The sequence below is a fragment of the Cyprinodon variegatus genome, unplaced genomic scaffold (genome assembly GCF_000732505.1).
Source record: "Cyprinodon variegatus isolate N-32 unplaced genomic scaffold, C_variegatus-1.0 Scaffold73, whole genome shotgun sequence".
Taxonomy (NCBI): Eukaryota; Metazoa; Chordata; class Actinopteri; order Cyprinodontiformes; family Cyprinodontidae; genus Cyprinodon; species Cyprinodon variegatus.
Window position 1 is genome coordinate 793,237 of NW_015150526.1, and position 8,989 is coordinate 802,225.

Consider the following 8,989-nt stretch of genomic DNA (forward strand, 5'->3'; position numbering starts at 1 on the left):
TTTTTTTTTCTTCTCTTTTTTAAATAGAATGATTTTGTGGCCTTTTAGAAAATTGGATGATTGTTTTTATAGAAGACCATCTGCAGCTGCACTGGACTGTATTAAATTAGACAAAAACGGAGCTCATGAAGCTTAACCATTTAGTTTCATTTTAAATTGAAATGCTCTAATATATGAAAAAACATATCTTTTAAACCTTGTCTATCTTACTTTAAGGGCCTTCTGACTATCATAATCATTGAAACTGGAATGCCATAGCAACAGATGTTTGTTGTGCATCAAAATACAATTTCAGTCATCTATTTTAAATAAGCTCTGCTGGGCCTCCAGACTGTGTTTTGAACCCATCTTCGATAAGAGCTTTACTTCAACAAGAAGTAGCTTTTCAAGCCTCTTTTCAGTCACAACACAATTTTGAATCCAAAGTAAAGAACCTCCATCTAAACATCTAGACCAGCACCATTGCATCACAGAGACCATGTTAATAAGATATCACCATCAGCAGCCCTTTCATGCATAGTGATCACTACAGTGTAGAGGCTTTTAAAAGTATTTTTTTTTTCTATATACATGACTTCAATTTTGGGCACTTGTGCATATAGTCCAGTCTAGTGGAAGCTATTCCATCATCCGCTACTGAAAAATCCCATTTGTTGATCGTTATGGTAAAAAAAGTCAGTAAATCAAGATGGCTTAAACACACGGAAAAAGACCAAACACCTTGGTTATTTCACTTTCTACAAGGGAGCAGAGGAACCACCATTCCAACAGAATACCATATTACAACTGGAAAACTAATTTACAATTAAATCCATGCAACTACCTTGTTGGCATACTGCTTTTTACAGTATAAAATCTATAAAGTACACTTGAGTGAACAGATAAATATTTATAGAAGATATAATTTTTTTAAACCTTGTTTGACATTCCTAAGGATGTATAAAAACTCTTAGTAAAATATCCTGTTTATAATAATTCATGCATGACAGGGTTAATCTCTGAGTTGTGAAAACTATGTTTTCAGACTCAAAGCAACATGACAATAAGCAACATAGGAGCTTAAAATTATCTTTGCATAATTTAATGATAAAATTACATGAAATACATTTTTCTTTTAAGGTCAGTGTTAGCTGTGAAGCCTTTAGGAGTATGAATACGTTATAAGAGTGACACTATATTTTTCAAATAGCAAGACTGGACGTTTATTGGACATAAAGTCATTGTAAAGAGCTAATAGTTACTACAACCCTTTTATAAAACATGATTTAACAAGACAGGCTTATCTTTCCCACTGTAAAGATAACGTCTCCGGATGACCTTGGATGCACACAATTTTTTAAGATTAATCTCATCCCACATGGAACAAAAGCACATTGTATGGTCGCAGCTGGAAAGCAAAAGATTGGCCATTGAACAGCCCATACGCTGACAGACAGATGCTTACAACTCAACCACTTTTCGTGCACTATAACTCTGCAATCATCGAGCTGCTCCCTGCTGCTTGGCTATGAGGAGTCCCCGCAGCTTTGCCTGATAGCTGGAGTGGAGAGACGGTTTCAGAGCAGGCGCAACGGGCAGAATAATGAGCTGCTCCCCTCACGTAGCTCAGCAGATGGTAGATAGCTAATCAGCACTGTTTGAGGCGCATCTACTGGAAAAATCCACAGGACACAGAAAACATTTTAAGAGCAGACATGTGGGAGGCTGCAAACTGGTGGCCAGAGATGACTGGCCCAAACCAGAAAGCATATGTCTCCAACTACTTGGGCGTGGAGGCAATGCTCTTGTGTAATTGCACTTGCACTAACACACACAACAACACTCACTTCTAAATCTGTTGTGTCCATTGGAAAGACACAGAAACAGATGGTTTTTAAAGCAGCTTTGGATAAGGGTTAACTACCAATTTACTCTACCTCTAAGGCTCACTTCATGTTTGCATGGACTATATTTGATATTAAGCTGTAGATTAGTTATAATAGCTTTTATTTAGAACTAAAGAAAACTTTTCTTGTTCAATAGATGACATCAGTTTCATGTTAAACAATAACCCTCATGCTTTAGTTTATACAGTATTGTTAGTCTACAACATGTAATTGAATGACTTGTCTCAAGGGGAAATTAGCAAACTTTACCAAATTAGCAATTTTTGAAAAGGTTAGTGAAATATTTTGTGAAGAAAAGCTTTGCTATCGGTTATAGAAAAACATGAATGAGCCCTTCACCTTCCCAGAGACCCACTGATCAGCAAACCAGGTAACCCAGGTTTGTTTCATAGAGCATGTAGGAAATAAAACTCAGCCACTGCAACTGTTGTGCCCAAAGTCTTTAACACCAAAATACCATTCTGAGGATAAAAACACAGCAATGCAGCACCAGTCTGGGGGAAATATATGAAATGAAAGTAAGTATACTATTGAGGCAAGATTAAGTGATTTAGAGTGATACAGGTCTGACATGACTTTGATGACTTTATGTGGGATAATCTGGGTTGTAGACAACATGTAGACAGTGGGTTGTAGACAAGATTTCTATTATCTATCTATTCAGTGTTGCTAATTTGCAAGGGTTATTGATTAGACATTTTACTTCTGATAATTTAAGATATAATGGTGGTGACTAGTATGTAGTAGTATTTGTATCTCTTCCTATGCACAGTTATTTCCATAATACTACTTGGTTTTTTTATTTGTATAAAACTGCAATTAAAGGGAAAAAAGGGGTATTTTTATTTTGCCAGTAATTTTATTAGATTATATTACCTGATAAATTTTCTAATAACCAAAAGATAAAGTTATTCACACCCTTAATTAATCCATCTTTATAAGCCTTGTGTTTTACATTGAGGTGGCGGGTGATCTGGTTTTAGCAGGGATTCAGATGGGGCTGGTGTGTGTAACTGACCACCTGTTACTGCATCTAATTCAGCAACACTCATTTCAATCTGAAAAACTCACACGAAGAGAAAAAAGTATGCTGAGCTTTATGGGGAGATCCAGTGGACTGCGTGCGCTGATACTACAGCTTCACTCAGGGACCTGGAAGATGGAAGTCCAGTTGGATAGCACAGGTTGAGAGAACCTGTCCATGATGAGCAAGCATGGAGTGACAGTGGAGAGGAAAAACTCCCCGTTGGGAAGAAACCTCTGGCAGAACCAGGCAGGGAACAGACAGGGAACGCAGCAAGAGTCCGGGAGGAATGGCAGTCTGATGAAGCTTTAGCTACGATGCTGGAGGAGGGGCTGGAGGTGGGTTGAAACGGTGTCATCTGAATGAAGTCACAGCGCATCGTCGCCTGCGCATAGGAGCAGACAGGTGCGTATCAGAGGCCTTTTAAGATGAGCTTTAGATGCCGATTAGCTTTTGTGGAGCTGTGGTTCAAAGTTTATTGGTTGTGTCGCAGGTGGGAGTATGAAAAACAATGAGCTTCTTCCGCCTAGGCTCCATATATAACAACCAGTTGAAACAGTAATGGGCTGGTTATCCTCCCCGCAGCAGTGTGTTGCAGCGAGCTTAACGCAGATATTTCTAATTTATGCCCAATATTGAAGCACGGTCTGCGCTAAGTTATTGCACGCCACAACGCAAGAGGGACAATCACAAACTAGCTGTAGGTCTAGATACGGCTGAGGCGGTGAGGAAGTGGGGGCAAGTTTGTGTAACAACGGAGGGACACTAGGATGGAAAAGAGTGGGGATCCAGGTAGAAAAAGAGCCCCAGCGTTCTCACACACCTTGCTATTCTAGCTGGTCCAACTTTACAAGTCGCTTTCCACGATGGCGGTCATATAAACAAAACAAGCAGGTAAGGTACCAAACAGGAAATACGCATAGTGTAGAGCGGATGTAGATTTAACCAATCAGAGGCCTCCTGTCTGTGGCACTGTCTGAGGTCACTTACAATTTTGGAAAGGTGCACCAGAGTGTCTGAGGAAGGGGCGGGGGCACATTTGCGTTCACTGCGACACAAAAGTAGATAACCTGGTTTCTGCGTTTATATCAGCCTTAAGTCTTTCATAATTTGCCAAAGTAGCATACAAATGTAAGTTAATCAGGTTAAAGCTCTTAATGCTTGCACAGCCTCATTGTCTATAAGATAGCACTGAATAAAGATGCACTGATCCAAAAATGAAATCTGTATCAGCTCCCATAGCCAGTTCTACAATGGTTATTGGGGAAAATGGGTCTGATCCATAGGGAAAGATGTATTCATCAGAGTCGAATAATACATTCAGTTTAGGTTAAAAAGTCTCTTAAATTGCAGAAACGTTTATCCCTTTGTGGATACTTGTCTTTGATTTAATGGATACAGTCAATTTGAACCATTAAAATAGCAAATTTCTTTGTTTAGGATGGAATTGTTCTTGTTAACAGAATTTACTTCCTTTTCTAAACTTATACTAACCTCAAGTTGCCCATACTGGAAAATACACATGAGTACAATCATACATATACATACTTTCTTGAAGAGAGGAGTTAAGTGAAGGCTCTTAAAAACCATCAGTAATGTTTAATGGGGAGTGGCGGCGTAGTGGTTAGGGCATAGGGCTTTGAATCCCGAGATTGTGTTCAATCCCCCACTCCTGCAGACTGCCACTCTGGCTCCGTGAGCAAGACCCTTAACCCTACACTTCTTCTTTATTTATTTTTAAATAAAACAGTGCTCTGCAGATGTCGAACTTCAAGTATCAGAGTTATATCAGAAGAGAAAAAAAAAAAGAATCGGCGCATCACTGACTAAACTAATGGCTCTTGAACTTGGCTTGTAGGAAAGTTTAAGCTGATCTTAAACTTAAACTAAGAGAGCAACATCATTACTCAATAATCCACAGCATCCTTTTCACAATGAGTTTAGACTCCTACTTGAGGACTTTTATTCCCTTAACTGTTAGGTTTGTAAATAATTTGTAATCCGCTTGCTGTCTTAAGTCCTGATATTATTATATGATGTTGTTTTAATAATCTTATGTCGATTTGTGCGGGTGCATGTGTTTGTGTGTGTGGGAAAAATACCCTGAAGATTCACCTTTCACCCACCCTCACTTGACTCACACTCCAATGGGGCATGTGACTGAAACCACTCTGACGAAAGGGTTAAGAACCACCTAACGGCCATTAACACCCCCCATTGTGACCTCCTTTACCAATCAGTGGGAGGGATCAAAGTCACCTTTTGTCCCCCCTAATTCTTTGTTGGACTAACGCCGAGCGTACAATCTGTGATTTTTTCAATCGTTGCACGCAGCTACAGCTCACACTGTACGACGAAACCCTGCGGTTTCGTCGTACAGTGTGAGTTCACTGCTCACGATTTATGTTCAGCCTGACGCTCTCATGCGATCTACCTGCTGACACTGTACGACTAATAACCACGTCGACTCAGCTCCGCAGTGAGATGCTCTGACTCGTCTATCTGGAAGCCAAACAAATACTGTAGATGGGGAATATTAAGCTCACTAGAGTGAAATGCTCTGCCTTGGCAATTTGTGCAATTTTGTGCTGAAAGCCCTAAAAAGAAAAGGCGACAATGTATTTGGACAAAGACATGGCTGAGCAAACGTTGCTGCTATGCCATGCTGCTGTGTTTTCATCTGAGAGGAAGAAGAAAAAGAAGAATCCTTGTTTGCGCACTGAGCGATTTGCCCACGACGGTCCGGAGAAAAGATCCTGATCCTGATCAGGAGGTGGTCCTGAGAGGCTGATCACCCCTCGTAACCCCCTGTACACTACACGACGTGTGACGCACGATCAGGCTGAAAGTCGGCCCGATTCCAGAAATTCTCGCATGAAAATCCCCCCCCGAAAATTGCCCAGTGTAAGCTCGGCTCTACAGTATATCCAAAAAAGTAAAAAAAAAAAAAAAACAATTCACTGGACTTTGTTTCCAAGTTTGAAGATGTTTCGTCTCCCATCGAGGCAGCTTTTTCAATTCAGAATTAAAACATGCAAACAAATTTCAGTGGATTGTTTATTTTTATTTGTTTTGGAATGAGTATGACCTGGATGACTGAGACTCTTCACCGACCTAGACTATATTAATCTCATTGCTCCCCCGCACCAGTTAGAACTGAAGAAGCCTCTTGGATAAGAGGTGAAATGTCTTCTAAGCGTCTGCATAAGAAAACCTATGATACAACATATCAGCAGTGCTGCAAACTCTTTGTGTTCATAGAATAATGAGTCGCAGAAAAAACAAGATGAAATTTATGCGAATTTTGCGTCACTAGACAAGTTTTGGTTGAAAGGAGCATAAGTAAAATGTTCCTGTGGTTTTTAAAGGTTACTTACACTTAAACTTATGTCTGATTTATATTCTGTCATAATTGTTCCATCCAGTGGTTAAATAATTTAAAAGATTACCATTAGCCTTACAAATAGCATTTCTTTGGCTTTTCAGGAGCCCTTATTCTACCAGAAAGATTTGACCTAATGATGCTGTATTCAGGGGGGGAGCTGTTTTTTTTTTTCGGTAAAATTTTTTATCAGGATGTCCTCTTTCAAAGGGATGACGCTGTGCATTTAAAGTGCAGATATTATAGACAGGACTTTGCATGTATAAGTAAGCTATTAAATGTGGATTATGCCTGATAAGTAAAACACAATACAAATGCTCAGAAAAGGTCAAAGCAGAAAAATGAAGTCAAAGGTTGATTCCCTGATCTTAGAGTCCATTGCATGGCCACATAAAAGCTTCTATATTGCATCATAAATGGTTTAATCTGATAAAAATGAAGTATAGTGAGGAATAATTGTACTAAAGTACCCACAGTATTATCATAAATAGCCTTCGGATTAAAATATTTAGGTCCTAAATCAGGGTGACTACATGGGGCTTTTAAATTAGAGGTCATGATCTGTTTGCACAAACAACAGCTATTCAAATTAATCTCCCAGCTCACAGATACTGAGGAGGCTGAGGAGCTCCAGCCACCCATATCGGTCCAGCTGTTCATAACCGTGTTGCCAATTAGGCCTGGTCTCCTGCTGCCTGTAGCGGCGAGAGTGCTTATGGGGCAGCTCAGTGAAGCATCCACAAGTTAACGAGGGGTCCATGTACACGTGAAAATGAGACAGCTCGTCTGCTCGGCAGAGGAAGCCTGCAGTGTGCGTCTTTGAAGCCTCCAAAGTGCAACGCTGCCAGTTACTTTCAATTAAATGCTGAAACTGCTCCCGTGTTTTCTTTGCCTTTGCACCTACTGTCTCTGCCATTTGCCTTACAGCAAAGCAAACCAATACTGAGGCAGTGAGTAAACATAGAGGGAAAAAAAAGAAAAAGTTTTCTTTTTTAGTGGCATCAATAAGCTGATTTACTGCTGCTGTGGAAAATGTGTTCAGATTAAAGTGAACATCCTAGATTCAACTTATCCTAACTCACCTGTATTATTATATATCGATGGGCATAAGGTACTGATGTAAATCTCTCCCTGAGCCAAAAATAACATTTTCCAATGCTTTGACAGGCTTGCAGATAACGCCACTGCCCTTGTATCTGTTGCCTTGTAATCTAAAATGGTCATCATTTGAAGCAGGCCCTCGGAGAGGCATCTATTTGGCTCTGCCTGTGTTCTAGAAGGGTATCAATAAATGACCCATGTTGTTCTGCTTCCCACTTAGTTCTCTATTTCCATTGAAGTTCAATTACAAGTCAGCAAAGGGAATCTCTGAGAGGAAATGTTAATTTTTGAGGGAAAAGCTTTTAGTCATGCTCAGGGTTTTTTTTTGTACTTTTTGTACTTAACAGAGACATTATTAGCACCTGTTGGTGCACCTGTTGGTGCAAGTTAAAAATAAAAGTGGGATTTTACATAGATTTTTTCTCAAAAACAGAAGAAAGATACAGTGGCGGTTGGTCAACATAGGGTACTAGGGCGCTGCCCCACCAACCCAACAACCTTGATTAAGAGTAAAAAGTAAAATATAAAATTAAATATTTCGAAATACATGAATATATTTTTTAGATGTGCAAGAAAAATATTTAATCTTTAATGATGAGCAAAGCTGTTTTGTGTGTTGTCAGATTGATGACGTATTTTCACCCTAGGGCACAAAAATCTTTGGCCATAGACTCTCATTGAAAGTTGTACATGGGCTGTAGCTCCTCTGTAGTGCAAAACGATAGGTGAGCTCGGGGCCCTGAGCTGACAGGAGCTGTCGTCACAGTCATAGTGCGGCTGATTGACAGGTTGAGTAGCAGAAGGGAAATCTCTTAAAGCAATCTTACCAAGAGAAGCAGGAGGTGAAACTGTGTGGACTTGATCAGCCGAACATCAAAATTAATCAGCAGTCCAAAGACAGATAAAGACGGTTCACTCTGTCTTTTTCCAGGACCTGATTTAGCTACAAGGAAATTCTCTTAGTTTGCCCTTAATTGCTCTTAAATAAACACATTCTCAGAAAATAAATAGCTTTTATATATTAAAAAAATATAAAGCTGACTATTAAACTGGTACATTACTTTTTTTTAGGTTTATGACACCATATTGGACCATGCAAAACACAGATTTGCCTCTATAAAGCCTCAAAAGGGCAATATTTATGTACCAAAAGTAAACCTGTACATGAAATTATATTTTTGTTTTTATAAATTGTTTTTATAATGTTGTTCTTTGTTGTTGGCATTCATATGAACATACTGGTGTGATAGCTTAGTATATGTGTGATTGGTTTCTGGTATACGTCTAGTTTGAATTTATAGCCCCCCCCTGGAGAAAAGTCTGCCAGCCGCCACTGGAAAGATATCTCTTTAAGAAACTTCTGGTTAATAAAGCTTGCACAGTTTCTAAATGTTTAACAAAAGCAGGGGCTGGGTAATTAAAGCCTCAACCATTACAGGCTTCTTATTTGTTGATTTTTTTTTTCTAAAACAAACATTCTGGATTTATATAAAGGAGATGCCTGTAAAAGAAAACGTTTTGATTTCTAAAGATTTTAAGCAATTTCCTATTTTACTGTGGCCGTATTCTATTGGAACCTGGCTATAGTACTTTGGT

At 39.2% G+C, this 8,989-nt stretch overlaps 1 protein-coding gene across 5 annotated transcripts in view; it reads right to left on the reverse strand.

The window, feature by feature from the left end:
• The window catches only part of LOC107083385 (dipeptidyl aminopeptidase-like protein 6), a 134,656-nt gene that overhangs the window by 38,911 nt on the left and 86,756 nt on the right, over positions 1-8,989 (reverse strand). The window lies entirely within an intron of this gene.